This window comes from Panthera onca, chromosome X, assembly GCF_046562875.1.
Source record: "Panthera onca isolate mPanOnc1 chromosome X, mPanOnc1 haplotype 2, whole genome shotgun sequence".
NCBI lineage: Eukaryota > Metazoa > Chordata > Mammalia > Carnivora > Felidae > Panthera > Panthera onca.
In genome coordinates this window covers 117,443,472-117,462,378 of record NC_138357.1, presented here as the reverse complement: position 1 = coordinate 117,462,378, position 18,907 = coordinate 117,443,472, and the positions used below count along the sequence as shown (strand labels likewise).

General features: G+C 41.7%; 2 long non-coding RNA genes across 2 annotated transcripts in view; one reads left to right on the top strand and one right to left on the bottom strand.

Moving 5' to 3' along the window:
- Positions 1-18,907, top strand: part of LOC145713681 (uncharacterized) — a 68,896-nt gene that overhangs the window by 22,610 nt on the left and 27,379 nt on the right. The window lies entirely within an intron of this gene.
- On the bottom strand, positions 11,811-18,792 carry LOC145714052 (uncharacterized). Its single transcript, XR_014136780.1, has 3 exons — positions 18,648-18,792; positions 17,764-17,815; positions 11,811-11,921 (listed from the first exon to the last, which is right to left on the bottom strand). It is a non-coding gene; the product is annotated as an uncharacterized LOC145714052 (long non-coding RNA).

Below are 18,907 nucleotides of genomic sequence, written 5' to 3'. Positions count from 1 at the left end.
CTTGGCACCCAATATTTGTTTTTCTGTCTTCCACCTCTGTAGAAGCTGTAGAGGTTTTTACTCTCACGTTTGTAGTTTTCTCTCTTTCCTCCTCATTGCTTTTAAGTGTTTTCATTATTGTTAATGTTATGCAGTTTGTTATTTCTTCTAAGTAATTTTTGTTTTCTCTCTTTTTGACAAACTGTACTTCTGAATTCAAACTGTACTGTCTGGCTTTCAATTTTAGAAGCTTATAAATCACTGTTTTTGATTATCGCTTTGAAATTCTCTTTATATCCTTTGCATATTTTTAAATAGGGTTGTTTGTCTTTTTGTTTTTAAGTTGTAGGAGTTTTTTTTTATATATTCTAAATATTAGACCCTGATCAGATATATGATTTGAAAATAGTTTCTCCCATTCTGTATGTAGCTTGTTTTTTCACTTTCTTGGTAGTATCTTTTAATTCACAAAAAGTTTTTAATTGTGATGAAGTCTAACATATCTATTTTTTTCTTTGCTTGTGGTTTTGGTGTCATGTCAAAGAATCCATTGCTAAATCCAAAGTCATAATTTCTGTCTAGATTTTCTGCTAAGAGTTTTACAGATTTAGAGACCCCCCACCCCTCCACTGTTACTCCAATATTTATGGAGGAGCTGGAAGGGTCAGGCAGCACCCTGTCAAGTAACAGTGGGAACTGGGAAGCCTTGGGAGGTCTGTCAAAGGAAGGGCCTCCTGGTGAGAGGAATATCCTCATGTCAAAAGCCCACCAGGAGAGTCTGCTTCCCAGCACCCATTCAGCCTTTAGTCTTCAGGCCTTGCAGACCTTCCTCCCAGGGCTCATTAAATACAGGCTTCCTTTCAGGGGCAGAAGTTAACTGGGCCCTCAGTGGGGTTTCTACAGTTAGCCAGAGGTTAGAGAAGCCACTGTGTTAATAGACTCCAGAAAGTAGTATAGAGCCAACCATGTAGCTCTGTGGGGCTCTCAGTGCACACATACCCAAGGCAGTATCCCAAGAGGTGACCAGGAGCTGCTTGGTGGCTTCCCCAGGCCTTGCAGGGCTTGCTTGACTTGGCCTGGTTGATGACCAGACGGAGCAGGAGGTATTAGCCTCTGCACACACTCCTCCCTCAGCTAGGTGGCCTTCCAGCGCAACCTGACTGACTCTTCTGCTTCCTTTTTCCACTTTGAAGGACCCTTGAGATTACATCAGGCTCAAACAATAATCAAGGATAACCTCATTATTTTAAAGTTAGCCAGGGGCACCTGGGTGGCTCAGTCGGTGAGGCGTCTGACTTTAGCTCAGGTCACGATCTCACAGCTCGTGAGTTCAAGCCCCACGTTGGGCTCTGTGCTGACAACTCAGAGCCTGGAGCCTGCTTCTGATTCTGTGTCTCCCTCTCTCTCTTCCCCTCTCCTGCATGCACTCTGTTTCCCTCTCGCAAAAACAAATAAACATTAAAAAAAATTTAAAGTTAGTTGATTAGCAACCTTAATTCCCCTTTGCCATGTAATGTTACATATTCCCAGGTTCTAGGGATATAGGACATGAACATCTTCTGGGACCCATTACTCTGCCTTCCACCCCTTCCTTGTCATCTTTAGAGCGTGAAAGGATCTTCAGACTTCTGAGAAGAAACCAGGGGATGAAGTCATGGGCAGCTTTATCATCCCATATTTTCCTTTCATTGAACATACACTGCCCTAGGGCTTCTGCAGTCTTTGGGCATAAGCCTTGTGACCACCTGATGATTGGTCATTCCAACTCAGCCGGGTGACTTGCCAACAACCCCAGGGAAGATGTATGTCTCCCTGGGTGAACCCTTCTGTGTTTCCAAACGATCATAGCATTAGGTCAGGTGGTGCCACTATTAAATCCCAAGGCAGCAACAAATACTATACATACTACATAATGCAGTGGTAAACCAGGTTTATTGAGGAAACTTAGAGGAGGACCAATGAAATACATGACAGTGTCACACATGTGCCCTTCTCCCAACTCTTCTCTTTCCTGTAGAGAAGTGCTTGAGGGCAGGGTACAGTTGGAAGCACCAGGGTTGGCTCCAGGAGAAGGACTGTGCTCCTCTGTACTCATAGAGAAGTTGAGAGGGGCAGGAGGCGCCCGATAGGGAGCGCATCGTCAGGACTTAGGAAGACTTGAGTTCATGGTCAAGGGAATGGCTCTGCCAAGGTGAGGAGCATCCTAATCTTGGAATTAGCACAAAGCAACCACCCTTGTCAGCTGAACACCTCGAAGTCCTTCCTGTGAGATAGCCTGTCACTAGGCTCCCTGAGGGGAGGCACAGGCCCGTCCAGCACACCATCTGTCTCTCTCTCGAGATGGCAAATTGATCAGATTTTCAGACGATACCCGAGTGGATGGGGTACCAGATCCAGAATCAGGATTTTGAAAGATAGAAGCCAGCCAGAAAGATGAGTAAAACCTAATCACACATCTATTTGTGATCTTCTTCTCCTTCTCCTTTCTTCTTCTTTTTTCCAAAGGCATCTAAAAACTCCAACATCATAAGTTCAGAGTAAGTGAGATGGGTCACCTGTGGAAAAAGAGATTTTCTGGGCCAGTTAACACATCAATATATGTATTAATCCAAGATTAATTTTAAGGACCTATTTTTCCTTCAAAGAGTAACAAAAGATGGAAAGAATAGATACCTGCTTAAGGAAAATAAACATGAAAATAATTACTAGTACTCTTAACAGGAACCCAGAGGCTACCCAAGTAGCCTACCAAGGAAGGCATTAAACATGCCCAAATTTATTTCCAACATCCCGCAACAAATGAATGTTAAAATTTCAACGTGTGTCCTTCTAAATTGGCAAACTCAAAGCCCACTGGTTACCAAACATTTTGCTTGATGTGGTGATATCTGTCCTCCACTCTTCAAGAGCAGCTGTCACTGTAAGACTGTTCCACTCCAGGTGCCATACATAATGCAATGAATGAATAGGGTGCGTACATGAGGGCTGGGGTGGGAGTAGAAAAAGTACAGTTGAGACACCAAATCAGAAACGGTATTATTCTAGAGTCAACTTCCCCACCATAAATTTTTTAAAACCTCAAAATCCATCAAAATGCTTATATAATATTTTTCATCTTCAATATCAGGAGAGCACCAAAGAACAAGCCAATTACTTTCTAAAAAATTTATGAAAAAGTAAATCATAGAATTCCATTCAATTTTAAACTACGTATAATATTTATGAGTCCACAAATTGCAAATGAAAAAATAAGGAAAGGTAATAAAAGTGATTTGTTTCCAACTGGGAAACATGCATTAGAAAATTCGAATCTGCTCTTGCAGTCTTGTTCACCAGATTTTCTCCTGGGGGCCTGGACAGTTAGCATTAACACAGATTTTTCAGATGAAGAATGCCTCCTAAGGTTTGAATTTTCACAACTGACTAATTTTGACAGTTTTAGCTGATATCAAAGGACCTAACTCTTAGCCAGACCAGGGGAAAAAATGCATAATGTAACCTAGGAATGTCTGTGTCCCTCGTCCAGTTCCAGTCACCACCATTTATAACATTCCCATGACTCTAACTGAAATCTTTTGGCTTGCACTGTTACTTCAACTTGCAAACAGCAGTAGGAGAAAGGGAACTGATAAATAAAACATCCAAGAATATTATAATTTCCAAGTGTTGACAGAAAACCCATCTGAATGCTACAGCAGGCATGATTTTAAAGTAATATTTGGTGTTTGAAAACACGAACAAGTATTCTGTGTTGTGTGATAGTATTTGAACTTAAGTTAACTGATTACTTAGAACTTTTCAGAAACATGAATTCATATATCAAAAATAGGTGTCTACCCTTGGCCAAGAGAAAACAGGAATCGTCCCAAAACCCAGGGTAAAACTGAAGTGCTATATGTGGATAAGATGACATCTTCATGAGTGACACAGAAAAAAATTCAGGTCAGTAGGGGGCTACTGGATGCTTCTAAAACAACTAAACTGATTCTCAGTTCTCAGGTGGGAAGCACCAAAATTGCCATCTCTCTTGATCTTAGCACTATACATTTCAAACACTTTTTTTTTCCTTGAAGTTACTTGCAGACTAGATGTTGGTGTTTCCTAAGTTATAGAAATAAGCACAGATGAGGGCAGTAACCCCCCAAAAGTGTTTTTGGAATGCTGATAACAAATAATCACCTCTTTTAGACAAAAATCTGCCTCAAAGAAGATGTGAATGCATTTTAAATTTTTCAAAAAAAACCTTATTTCTATCCACAATCTAAAACCAATGGTAAAAATGAAAAGTCCCAAAGAAAAATGTTGAACAGGTGCCTGGGTGGCCCAGTCACTTGAGCGTCTGACTCTTGATTTCGGTTCAGGTCATGATCTCACAGTTCATGAGATCGAGCCCTGCATCGGGCTCTGCGCTAACAGCGCAGAGCCTGCTTGGGATTCTCTCTCTCCCTCTCTCCCTGCCCCTCCCCTGCTCATGCATGTGTGCGTGTGCACACTCTCTCGATCTCTCTCAAAATATACAAATAAACTTTAAAAAAAGAGAGAAAAGAGAGAAAAATTTTGGAAAGAGCATTACATCTTCCTACTTCCCCAAGATAATGTCTTATTAATTTAACAGAGGAAAATGGATAAATATATGCAATTTTTACATTTTACACTTTTACAGTCTATCCTTATGCCTGCAGTAGTAATTGCCATTATGATCTGGAATGCTGCTTTAAAAAAAAAAATGGTAGCAGTGTTCCAGATCATGATGGCAATTACTCGACTATAGGCCAAGCCCAGCCCACTGGTCTCCTCATCCCTATCCAGAATGTTCCGGTAGGGACTGAGGACTAAAATAGGAATTGTTTATGTATTTTAGAAAGTCTGACTATACCGAGGTGGTCAAGTAATGCAGTCACTGGCGAATTCAGCTTCTCTCTGGGGGCTCCACTGATTTCTAGTGTCTTTTTTCTACCCACCCACTTCCTTCCCCTCAAACTTCTTCATGTGTTTCCAAATTTCTACCTCTTCAGTTCGCTTGCCCTTTTGTTCATGGAGCCTGGACAGATGTTGCTTCCATATCTGGCCTGCCCCCTCTCTCAGTCATGCGATGGGGATCAGATCTTTTTCCTCTTTCGTTTTTATTTTTTTCCTGAGACACAATTTGCCCCTTTACACTATCAGCCTCTATAAGGAAACATCCATTTCTCACCCCAGTTTGTCATGACCACTCAGACCAAATCCTGACTCCAAAAGATAAATGAAATTGTGTGTTTTCATTAAGGTCAGAGGCCAGTAGATTAGGAGAAAAAACTGGAAGTTCAAGGCTTCATTTGTGGATATTATAGCTTAGACATGTTAAGAAATCATCTAGATTGTCTTGAAAAGCAAATATGAAACTGAAAGAACCCTAACTTCATGGTTATGGTGGTACCCTCCTATATAAACTTAAAACGCTTAATCTTGTTTTTAAGGAAATGCTTTAAAATTCCTACAGTACGAATAATAGAAATCCAACCAGCAGGATGAAGGTCCAAATTGTAGAGAAAGAAAAAAGATTGCAATTCTACTGAAAAAGGAGCCCTACTTTCTGTGAAGAAAAGTACAATGTGGCCAGCCCTGACTCAGCACAGATGGGGCAATAATAGCCTAAATCGAATTCTTCTGCTGCAGGATTATCCATTTCATTAGGGATTTCGATTCAGAGAGAGCTGTGCGTTTTTGCTCATTCTTATTCTCACAATAATAATATCCTTTCCTTGAGCTAGTCAATTTTATCTAAAGTTCTCTATGGCTAAGACTGCTAGAAGCTATAATACCCAGCAGAATCTTTTGTATGTTGCAAAGTAAGGGCCAAGGAATATTATTCTTTATGTTGTGACCCTAGTGATCTCCCCCTTTCTATCTCATTTTTATTTAAATTTATAGGAGGACAGAGAAAAAATGTTGAATTTCTCTGTTATCCCTAGTCTGTGACCCCTGTCAAATTGCTTTTATCTCAATAAAACTGTTTCCATAACACATATTTTTAACATCTAATTTTACATGATGAAGCATGAATGACTATTCATGATAAAACTTCAAAAAATACACATTGATGTTGTTGCACTAATTACTTGAGCATCCCCTGTGTAAAACCATAGAATTATTTCTAATATTTGCTTGAATAGATCATTTTTCTTGTGAAGGACCCACTAATAGAGTCAAATAGAATCAGCAGGGTATGTGCCTACAGGGAAAAATGAATCTATGCCTGTCTTTATTATGATAATGGTATACTTTTCTCTCAAGAAATAAAAGCTCATTGCATCCATCCCATAACCCTCTTGTGACAGTGTTAGGAAATGTTTTCCTCCTTTAGTGATCAAAATGATGTGTTTGTGAAAGCCCTTTGTAAGCTCTAAAGTAGTATTCATGTGTGAGTTAGTATCGTTGTTGGGTTATACTTATTTATATCTGAGGCTAAAATGAAACACTTACATGTTGTTCTCATTTGGTTCCCCCAAAGCAGACCCTGAAACTAGGATTTGGGGGCAAAGAGTAAAATGGGCAGGTGATCCCAGGAAGCATAGGTAAGGGAGTGGGGACCGTTAGGCGAGGGAGGAAGTCACCAAAAAGGGTGAGTTATGAGTCATTATACCCATGTGCAAATGAAGCTCAGGGGAACTGAGCAGCCTCTGAGCCCAAGGTATTTAGCCACAGGCTTCTGTCCCTCATTGATTAAGAGCTGCCCCCAGGGGATAATAAATCCCTGGCACTTCCTAGACTGCTGGGCACAGGCTGAGCCAGCTCCAAAGGTGCTAGAGAAAGCCCTCAGGCAGAGATGCAGGGAGACATGGGTCACTGCTTGAGGCAAGGAAGTGTCAGCATGCACAGGACTGTCTTCCCCAGTAGCTGCGGGTGAACCCAGGGTGGGCCGAGGGCATATGGGGCAGAGCATTTGTGGTGTGTGCTAAGAAGTCAACCGTCACATGCAGGCTCAGAAACAAAGTCTGGGATCTGATTTGTTACCTTGGTCCCAGGCGGATCATAAACACTTTGCCTGAGTGGAGCATCCGAGGTGAGATTACTCTGGGTTTCCTTTAATACTTTGTATTGCTGCCACTATTAGCTATTTTTAGATGTTGAGATTGAAGTGCTGTCCAGCCTCTGCTATGTTTCATGAAATTTACTCATAGCGTTGGGGAGGTACATTCTAGTACAGTTTGTTCTAACCCGGGGTTTTCATTAGACTCATCCAAGGAGCTTTGCAGGAAAATGCTGATGCCTGGGCCCCACCTATTTAAAATAAGGATCTCTAAGAGGAGTGGTGCCAAAGTCGTGTGTGTGTGTGTGTGTGTGTGTGTGTGTGTGTGTGTGTGTTTTAACTCTCCAGGTGATTTTTATTGCAGCCAAAAATGAAATCACTGGGTAATAAAGAAAATAGCTTTAGAAAAACTTTGAAATCAGATGGCCTTGGGTATAGATTTCTGCCTCTTCACTAAGCAGCTGTGTAACTTTCTATGAGTAACACGAGTTTTCTGGGCTCAGTTTCCTCATTTGTAAAACAGAGACACTATACCTATCTCACATACTTGAGAGTTAAATGGATGCACGCACACACACAAAAGTCTACTCTTGTTCCAGTACGTAGTTGGCGCTTAATAAATGTCAGTTTTCACCTTTCCATTACTCTCTGACTTGGCTCTAAAAAGTGGCAGTGTGTCTCTATATGTTGGAAAATGAAAATTAAGCTTTCCTGTGTAGGTGGAGAGGGTGGAAAGCTATAAGAACAAATGGAAGAGGGAAGGATAAGATTGTTGCACTGTCAGAAGTTAATGAGAGAGAATATAGCAAGAGAACAAACAACTGGTTGAAAATGGAAACAAAACCACTAATGGGCTAAAGAAAAGAGTACAATTATGCAAAGGCTTCTTTTGGAATAAACTTAGGATGGCCTGAGAGCCAGTCCCTGCCAAGGATAAGTGGATACTGTAGCGTCAGGCCTTATGAAGCATTTGTACAGAGTTGAAGTCTTAAGTGGAAATATCTTCAAGTATTTGAAAATATTTACTAAGGAGCCTTTACAATACCCTGTGTTAGGCTAAGTCCCCTCCTCTGGGTTTCTTAGGTTACTTTTAAATTAGCATTTAATATTACATTCAAAGGAACTATTTCTGAATTGATTAGAAGCCTGTGAGTTTCTTTTGGGCAGGGCTGTGTTCATTCATCAACAATACCTGGTTCAAAATTGAAGTGCAGCCATTATCAAACTAAACTGAGCCAAAAGAGAGACTCGGGTCAATGCGGCAGACTTGGCAATTGCCTCTCCCAACAAGTGGCAGCCTTAATCCCTTCCCCTTTTGTTTCGGGAATGCTGAGTTTGTCCAGTTAGAGAAGAGTCTAATGTCAGGAGAGACAAAACCTGCACCCATTTTACTTCCATAAAGAATGCCAGTCTTGGCAATCATTATGGTATTATGTTGGAAGACAGAGCAAAGAGTCACGAATAAATGGAGTCTGGGGCCCTTACTACTGGAGCTTGTCAGTTATGTGACCCAGTCCTGTTTCAGTTAGGTCTTCTGCAACTTGCAAGCCAAAGTTTCCAAGTGGATCTGGTTATTGTTGGGAAAGGCAGGCTCACATACATTGGCTCCCCACCTGGCCACATAAGAATGGGCCTTGGACCTTGACCACTACCTTGCCAAGAGGTAAAGAGCCTGCACAGCTTATGCTGCCTTGTGTGGGAAGATCTTTTCCTGTTTCATGCTCAATGAATGTTCCTTCAGTCTCCTTAACTCCATGTATGTCAACAGGCCACAGGCACACACCTAGCTTTTGGTATTGCAGACTCCATGGGGAGGGTCAGAGTTCTTCTGTGGCACAAGAGGGGTGTGCATAGGCCAATTGCCCTGCGTTGGCTTCCTGGGGAACCTGCTGGCTACGGCGGACTAACCCCCCTATTGTCACTGGTCTTGCTCTGTCTTTTCTCCATGTAAGTCAAGCATCATTCCATCTAGTGCTGGACTGTGTTGCGTTTTCCTTAGCAACTCCAGTACCAACATGCAATGGGCAGAAGTGTTTAGGGTCCTCTGGTGGCCAGTGTGCAGGGGATTGATAGCTGGTGCATGGTGTTCTGCTCGACAGTGATATATAGTCATATTTTGCACCAAAGTATAGTGAGTGCATTATCTTCAGACAAGCAGGATAATGACTAAATTTCTTAGCATTGCTAGTTGTATTAGTTGGAACTTTTCAAGACAGATGGTAAAACAAACAAAAAGGACTTTAGGTAAAAAGGGATTTATTAGAAGGACCTTGGGATGATTCATCGTACTTCTTTTCTCAGTGATGTGGTTTGTGGAAAGATGCCGATAGACAGAGTTAAAGGAGTATGTTTTCTCTGATGTCAAAAGATACAGAAACTTAGCTTCACGCAACAGCCTCACAAAGCAGGAGACGATGCAGTTTGCATCCTTGATTCCTCCAAGATCCTTTTAAGGACAGCAGGCACAGAGTGACAATTTTACTAGGTGAGAGAAACCTTCACTTGCTGCTTCTTTTGGGGTCTTTTTACTCTCTTAGCCCCTTTCAATCGTACCGGAGAGCCCGGCCACCTGCTTGCCTACTTGCCAGAAAGAAACGTACACAAAACAACCCTTGTACACTCCTCATTTGCCATGAGACTGGACACATTAAAGGTAAATTTCCCACAAGTTTCTGGTTCTGAGCCTTCAGGCCTGCTTGAGGTCCATTCCATACTTCTAGAATAGAGATCAGAACCAGCAAAGCAGCAGTCTTGGCGAAGCAAAAACCAGGACGCCCCTGGGAACTTCAGGGATAAGATGATGATGCCCCTCAAGATTCCCTCCCTCCCTTGTTGCTCCCTCTCGATGCAGGATTCAACCAGGATGTTGAAAACCTGCTTGATGGCAGCTCAAGGGCTCACATCCTTCTAGCACAGATGCCTGAAAAGAAACAGTTCTCTTCTCTGGGCTGTTTGGAAAATGTCCAGAACAATCTTGGTCATGTACCCTCTCCTGTGAATCAGGTTTCTTAGCTCAGGCAGCTATAACAGAATATCATAGACTTGGTGGCTGAAGCAACCAACATTTATTTCTCTCAGTTCTGGAGGCTAGAAAGTATGAAATTAGGGTGCTGGCATGGTTGGCTTCTGGTGTGAGCCCTCCTCCTGGTTTCCAGATGACCACTTTCTTGCTGTGTGCTCACACGGCAGGGTGCAGGAGAGGGGGCAAGCTCTGTCATGTCTCTTGTGAGGGCACTAATCCCATTTGTGAGGCTCCACCTCAACATCATTGTTTCCCAATGAGCCCCTAATACCCTCACATTGGGGGCTGCAATTTCAACATGTGAATTTTGTGGGGACACAAAATTCAGTCTCTAACATGGGCTGCGGGGTGCTGATGGGAGCTGGGAGGAGGGTATTAGGATTAGCAGTGCCATTAAAACCACACAGTTGGAGCACGAAAGACAGTTCTCCAGAAGAAAGAATGGGTCTTTGTCAGAAGGCAGGGTAGTGGCCACATAAAATAAGTAGATCCCACCACAACAGCAAATAATAAACCTTCAAAATCCAAATAACTTTCACCACTAATGCTATGACCCTGTTCAGGAAGAGCTATCATCCCTGGGAGCCTCATTTGTCTTCTTTTTTTTTTTTTTTTAATTTTTAATGTGTATTTTTCTGAGAGAGAGCGTGAGTGGGGGAGGGACGAGAGAGAGAGAGAAAGAGAGAGAGAGAGAGAGATTCTGAAGCAAGCTGCAGGCTCTGAGCCATCAGCACAGAACCTGACATGGGGCTCGAACCCATGAACTGTGAGCAGGTCAGACGCTTAACCAACTGAGCCACCCAGGTGCCTCTGGAGCCTCATTTCTTAAAGAATGGTGCCCAACAGAGTTGTTTTTCTAATCTTGTTCAGTCATGACAAATATTGTGGTACTCCTGTCCCTTCAAGAAAACACTCAGGAACAGAGGGTGACTGTAGGTTCCATTTCTCTAAAATGTCTAGAATAGGCAAATTCATAGAGATAGAAGGTAGATTAGTGGTAGATTGCCAGGGACTGGGGGAAAGAGGAGTGATAGCTAAAGTGTTTGGAGTTTCTTTTTGAGGTGGTGCAAATATTCTAAAATTATGTTAATGGTCGCACAACTTTATTGATATACTAAAAACCCTTGGATTGTACACTTTAAATGGATGAAGACAGTGGGTGGGGACAAGGTCATTATTTAACTCAGAGCTATTTCAAGTGTGGACTTCTCACCAGCAGCTGTGTCTCCTGGGAGCTCGGTAGAAATGTAAATTCTTGGGTCCTACCCCAAACTACCACATCAGAATCCCTGGGGATCCTTAAAGTTGAGGAAGCACTAATTTAATTTAATTCACCATTGCTTTTAATAACAGGAACTCCTCCCCTAACAGTGTGCAAAGTGCTACCAGCAGTGCTTCCCAAACTGCAGGTCAAACAAGTTGTAAAAGCAGCAGTAACACATTTTTTAAAAAAGGTTACTTGGGGACGCCTGGCTGGCCAAGTTGAAGGGGCATGTGCCCCTTAATCTCCAGGCCTTGAGTTTGAGCCGAATGCTTGGTGTGGAGATTACTTAAGTAAATAACTAAAAACTTTGGGACAAAGGAACTTTAATTCTGTACTTAGAAGATAACGATACCAACGTAGCATGGATTAACAACCATGGTTACTTGCAAATGAAGATAGGTTGTTTGCTGGAAGCTGCTGAAGCAGTTAAGCAGAGTGATGTGCCTTGAAGATGCAAGTATTTTCTCCATGACCTGCTGGAAAGATGCCTCCATCATTTTTCTCCACCCAAGATGCTGAAATTGGTGTGAATGGAACGAAGGCTGAGATGCAGGTGGAAATTCAGAGGTAGTTCTGTCATCTTGAAAGCCAATTACTTGCTCCAATGCCACATTTCCAGATCCAAGGTTTGAGGACAAATTTATCTCCTGTAATCATGTGAAGCAATGTAAGTGCTGCACACATATTAGAAATAAGAAGCCAGAACAAGAAAAACAATCTTAAGGCTGCTCCTGAAAATATTCAGAAATTCTCTTCTTTAAGCCGTACACAAAAGCTTGGTTAGTGAGCCTTCTTCACTGAAATTGCTCGTCAACATCCACCTAACCTTTAACTGTAGGAGGTAAATTTTGACCTTGGTCAGTTACTGTTAGGAAGGAAACTTAATAAATCAGTGGCAACATCCCCAGAAGCAGAAGTCCATGCTGGCAGGTGCTGGCCAAAAACACTGCACGCCTGCTCTGACTTCACTCGAAAGCAAACGTCCATCTGGTACAAAATTGCCAGCATGTGTGTGGTACAGTGGTTGAGAGAGCAGTCCAGCAGCTGTCTGAACTCAGAAGTTTCTGTAGCTACAGTAAGATGTCACATTTTAAATAATGACTACTGTAACTTTGAATAATAAAATTGTAATATTTTAGAATATGTATAGAAGATCATTCTAGGATAAAATACAGTTGGCCCCTGAACAAAATGAGGGTTAAGGTCCCAACCCCATTTGCAATTGAAAATCCACGTATAACTTTTGACTCCCCCCAAATTTAACTACGAACAGCCTATTTTTGATAGGGAGCCTTACTGACAACATAAACAGTCAATTAACATATATTTTGTATGTTATACATATTGTGTACTGTACTCTTACAATATTTTTTTCTTTTTTTGGGGGGCAGCTATTTCTAGACCATGTGTTTTGTCTGTGAGTTTTTTTTCAAATTGTGGCAACTCTCCAAAAATTTTCCAATATATTTACAGAAAAAAAATGCACCTATAAGTGGACCCATGCAGTTCAAAGCTGTGTTGTTCAAGGGTCAACTAACTGTATTTGGTTGTGGCTTTGGCTTACACCATTGGGCACTTGGCTTAAAATGTGTATTTTGTGCACTCCTGGATTACAATGGGCAAAACTGAAAATTAACATCAGATATCCAGATTTTTAAAACAATTTCCTGGCCTCCTTTACAACTCTGCATCAGCTTGTGTCCTTGTTCAGCTCTCTCTCTCTTCTTCCTCTTCTGTTTTGTTCCTCTCAGGAGCCAAACACAAATTCCTTCCATTTTCTTAGGGGAGAGATTTGGCTGTCTCTCACCTGGACCTCCAAATTCAGCCAGGGCCTTTCTTCACATAGCTACGCCCTTCTAGTAAGTACAGAAACCTGGGGCAACTCCTTCCCCAGACTCTACAGAGACAAATGTATATATTAGCAAATATATGTAATATAATGTAGTTTATATATAATATACATAAGACATATGCAAACAATAGATGATACTAAGTATTAAACTACATAAAAATGTCCAAGAGTACAAATAAGGGGTGCCTGGGAATTCTCCATACCATCTTCACAGCTCTTCTGCAAATCTAAGTTTACTCCAAAATAAGAAAAAAAATTAATAGATGGAAGAATAATATGTTGGAAAGAAAAACAGTCCCGCCAGCAAGACCCCTGTCTGTACTAATATAGAAGAGAGAGAAAACACAGGATGCAAGTAGTCCACACAAGAAACTGTGGAAATAGGGCAAAATCTCACATACTTTATAGAGCAAAGTAGAAGGAAAAACAATGACTTCTCCTATGTCCTGAGGAGACGAAGGACTTAGCTTTCTGAAGGCCTCCTGTACCTCTTTCAGGACACCCTTTAGCTAATTCCAGAGGTACACACATTTACATATCTAGAGGCTCTTTGGTCCTCGACCTTGGAGATAACTACATTGTCAAAATTGGAGACTGGAAACATTTATCTCTATTCCAGAGGTTAGAGTAAGGACTCCAATTCATGATGTCACTGTGTCTTAGGAAACACTCTAAGAAAAGGAGTGAGGGAGAGAATGGTCTCTTTGCCCTCTGTAAACAGAGAAATAGTTTTTATTTACTCTCACAATACCCAGTGTGGAAGACGTGTGTGAAGGAGAACTAATATTCTGCTGGTGAGGATGTGAATTGGTAAACTCCTTTCGAAAACAATTTGGCATCATCTAGAAAAATGAAGGTGCACATACCCCATGGCCTTACTGCTATACTCTAAAGAAACTGTGGTCTAGGTGTACCAGGAGACATAAAAAAATGTCCACCACAGATTATTCAAAGTAGGAGTAAACTGGAAACAACCCAATAGTCATTGACAGGATAATGAATAAATAGTATTGTATTCACATAATGGAATACTGTAGAGCAGTGATCATGACTGAACTAGAATTTCACCAATCAAGATGGCTGAATCTCACAAATATACTGATGAGTAAAGGAAGCCACAGAATATAGAATACACAGTATAAAGACACACACACACACACACACACACACACACACACACACAGAGCATACAGAAGCAAGCAACTCTAAACAAATATTCTTTAGGTTTAAATATATATGTTGTAAAATTACTAAGAAAAGCAAAGGAGTAAAAAAATTAATGAAATTCAAGATAGTGGTTACCACTGGAGGCAAAAGGGATGTGATAGAGATCTTGAAACATTGGTAGCATTGTTTCTTAGATTGAGTGGTACATACATAGATACTTGTTTTTATTATTCTGTATACCTTATATAGGTAGTATAATCTTTTAAAATATGAAGTAACTCATGGTGGATAGTTTTGTTTTAATGGCAGGTAGAGATAGTAAAAGCCACAGGAGAGATTAGTGCTGGCAGGATTTCCAGAGCAGAACCCTTCAGGAGGAGCTGAGACTTCAGTTGGGCCTTCAAAGGGAGGAATCACATAATTTTTCAAGCCTGGAACGAATATGAGAGTTTATTTGCCCCATCCCTTCCTTTTGTAGATGAAGAAATTGAGATACAGGGAAGTACCTTTTTAAAAAATTTTTTTTAAGATTTTTTATTTTTTAAAGTAATCTCTACACCCAGCGTGGGGCTCGAACTCACAACCCTGAGATCAAGAGTCACATGCTGTACCAACTGAGGCAGCCAGACACTCCGGGAAGTACCTTTTTTTCTTAAAAAAAAAAAAAAGGGGCGCCTGGGTGGTGTAGTCGGTTAAGCGTCCGACTTCAGCCAGGTCACGATCTCGCGGTCCGTGAGTTCGAGCCCCGCGTCGGGCTCTGGGCTGATGGCTCGGAGCCTGGAGCCTGTTTCCGATTCTGTGTCTCCCTCTCTCTCTGCCCCTCCCCCGTTCATGCTCTGTCTCTCTCTGTCCCAAAAATAAATAAAAAACGTTGAAAAAAAAAATAATTAAAAAAAAAAAAAAAAAAAAAAGATTAAAAAAAAAGTTCAATATATTCTCCACATCATCAGACCAATCGCAAGGTGGAAAATTGGGGCAAAAAGCTCTTTTGAGAAGAGCCTTTTAGGAGTTGAACACCACAGCCCTCCAAATGTCAGGTTGCCATGCTCTTTTTCTCAGTCTTTGCACGCCTCTCTGTTCAGTATATGCTCGTGGCCCTATCACGGGGGCCTGAGTGGGTCATTTGGCTATTGGTGATCCGGCATGACAGGCAGCTATGAGTGGGCAGACAACCTCAGTCTTCTGGGCTTCCCCTCTTGCACAGGACAGGTGCTGCCTGGGGCCTGTTAGAGTCCATTGGGGTAGTGACGGTACCAGATGAGTGTCCTGTCCGTGGTACTCTTAGACTCCTAGGTCATTAGCCCAACACATCTGGAGAGTGCCAAGCACTAGAAATATTATGTATTATTCATTTCTTCTTTAAGGGGCTACCTCACTTCATCATACGACTCACCTAACTACTCAGGAACAGGATTATAATGTTCCCTCCCACAATGGAGGTTGGACATCGTCAGGTTCCACCTCAGAGCTGCCTGGCTCCAAAGTGCGTGCTGCTTTTTACCATAACCTACTGGCTGTGTTATCTTCGTCACTCAAACTATTTAATCCTGTTTTAACCCTGTCTTTCCCTGTCATGAATTAGTAATGTTATCTATTTATTTGTGATATTAGTATGTCACTGGATCTAAGGTTGTCAGATTAAATGCTATGCAATATTTGGGACACGTTTATACTAAAAATGATTTCAAGTTTATCTGAAATTCAAATTTAATTGGGCATCCTCTATTTTTAATTTGCTAAATCTGGCAACCCTAACACAAAACCTTTGAGAAGGTATTTTATTATTTCTAGTGAGGCTTTCCTCCTCATGGGATAAAGAGCAACTCATGGGATAGGTTGGCCACTGAGTAAAGACCTTAAAGAAGTCTTCTCAAGTCTTAACTGGGGGTGACCGTGCCCCCCCACTCCCAACATTTGGCAATGTGTAGAGACATTTTTGGTTGTCCTAATTGGAGGGGAACTTGCTACTGGCATCTAGTGGGTAGAGTCCAGGGATGCTGTTAAACTTCCTACAGGGCACAGGACCGCCCTCCCCTGCCAGCAACAAACAATTATCTTGTCCCAAATGCCAATAGTACCGAGGCTGAGAAACCTTACCTTAAAGAATCACTCATCTAAGGCAGTATAAATCCAGGAAAATCATATATATTTATGGGTTTTTTAATCCCTTTAAGGCTACCAATATATTTCCAAATAGGGCTTGGCCTTCTTTTATTTCCTGGAAAAATAATGCCAAAGCCTTTCATTTATCTGAACTAGTTAATTCATAATTATGGATGCTGGTGGCAGCAGAAGTAGACTCAAATTCTTATGTACTTTGGCACATATTAGAATAGGCTTGTGATATAAGATTTGTACTCTTAATTATGTTTATTGAATAACATTCTTGATTTGTACTGGGGCGGGGTTAGAAATGAGGTGGTCTCGGGAAACAGTGTCAATATTAGGTTGAAGTACATGATGGTCAAAACTGGTTGAATGTTGGCACTTTCACATGGTTCGACCTGACGGATGCTGTGTGGTAAGACTGCACGAGATGGAAATGCACGCTGACCCAACCCTTTGAGTCATGTAGGGCTTTGGCTGGGCCGCAGAGTTGCTGTGGCTGTTGGTCCTGGGGTAGAACCTTCACTGAGTGGTTGGAAGGACAGCTTTAGTTTTTTGTTTTCATTACCAATGGCACTTGGGAAACTCGTCTTTCAGCTATTTGCTGTCCCTGCCCTTTTCTCCTTTATCCGCTTCTGTGCATTTCCCTGGCGTGGGCCATAAAGAACTTAGGTCCCCAGGTGCACACGGTGTGCCCAAGCCTTGAATAGCAGGTAAACCAACCAGGAAAGAGAGTTCTACTTAATTTCTAGTCTTCAAAATTTGGATCCAGATTTAGCTCAGGGCCCTGTAGTGAAGAAGGAACAGAATGTTTTAATTTTATTTCTTGTCAAGAGCCCCTAGAGATAAGGGACATAAGAGAAATGCCAATTTCCCCCGGTTCAACATCCTTGAACATAAATATTAGCTATATTTTGGAGTAATAGATTTAGAAGGAAAAACTTCTTTGTTTAAAAAAAAGACTAAGGACAACATATACTAAAATGATTTGAATTTCACAGATGATACCCTACTAATATTTTTAGTTTAGCACCATCTGTTTATCTGAAATTAAATTTCTGGCAAATGGTCACGCCAGGAGATGCTGTTTTTATTTTTGTGTGCAGCTGAAACACAGAATAATAAAAATCTGCTTGAGTTGAAGAAATATGTTCATAAAATGTTTCTTTTTTAATCTGAGTTGGCTGAGAAAATGACTTTTTAATCTAGTGGCAGCTGCTTTCGTTTGGCTGGTTTTCAGTCTAAATAGTTTATGTTGGAGACAGATCATTTGTTTTATATTTGGATGCAGTATACTAAACAGTGCCTTTTGAGCTATGAGGAGGACCCAGATATACAAACATCTCATTCTCTCATTAGCCTACCTTTCTGATGATCTCTTGTTTCTTTGACCGACACAAGTGGCACGCGGTAGGTCTGTAAATTAAAAGCACAAGTGGCAAATTGCATAGCACCCAGTTGCCGTGTTATTTTTATTCGACTCTAAGAAAGTCACATCCTACACATTAATTGGCATTTGTTTACAGGAGGGGAAAACGATGGCTTTTGAAAATCTGACTCAGTGGAAACCCTTCTCGTCACACTGGCTTGCAAATAGAATCACTGCACTCCCTTCGGGTGCTGTGGGTGATCCCACTGGGAGCCCGATTCTTCCCAACAGAGCGTTAATTAAAGAAAGCCACCTCTTGGCCCCTGTCTTGCTCCAGCTACACTTCAGAATCTTCCAGCCACCTCTTTAATCAACAACATGTGTTCGATGCCTACTTTTAATGTGAGGCACTGCAGCTCTCACCCTCATTTCAAAGGCAGTGGCAAGGACAGGGTGGGGGGGGGGTTACTGCATTCTTTCCAAGTCAGCGCACCTAAACCTACATCAAAGACGCCACTAACATCGGCCAATGACCTGAAATAACCAAAACTTCCCGAGAAAGGCGTGAATTAATTTCATGGGAGAGAGGGATCTGGCCTGTCTGCCTTAGTGCCCTAGCACTTTGTGCCCAGGTCTCATTATGTTTATCTAAGAAACCTGCTTGTCCTACTGGGCACAGTTAGTTTTTGTACCATTTTCTCTTAATAATGAAAAAACGATGCATTATTTTGAAGTGCAGAGGCTGGTCTTCAGAAATAAACTCATTAACTCAGAAAAGTGAAACGCATCTTAAAGAAAATGGATGTATTGGTTAGCTCGGGCTGCCATAACAAAACACCACACACTGGGGAGCTTAAACAACAGAAATGTATTTCTCACAGTTCTGGACGCTGGGAGGAAGTCCAAAAAGGTGCTAGATCCTGCTGAGCGCTCTCTTCCTGGCTCTCTTCCTGGCTTGTACAGCCTTCTTGCTGTGATCTCATAGGGCAGATTGTGGTGGGGTGGAGGTAGGAGTGGGGGAGGGGGGGCACGGAGATATCTTCCTCTTCTTGTAAGGCCATAGTCCTATCAGATCAGAGCTCCACCCTTATGACCTCCTTTAACCTTGATGACCTCCTAAAACCCCTGTCTATAAATAC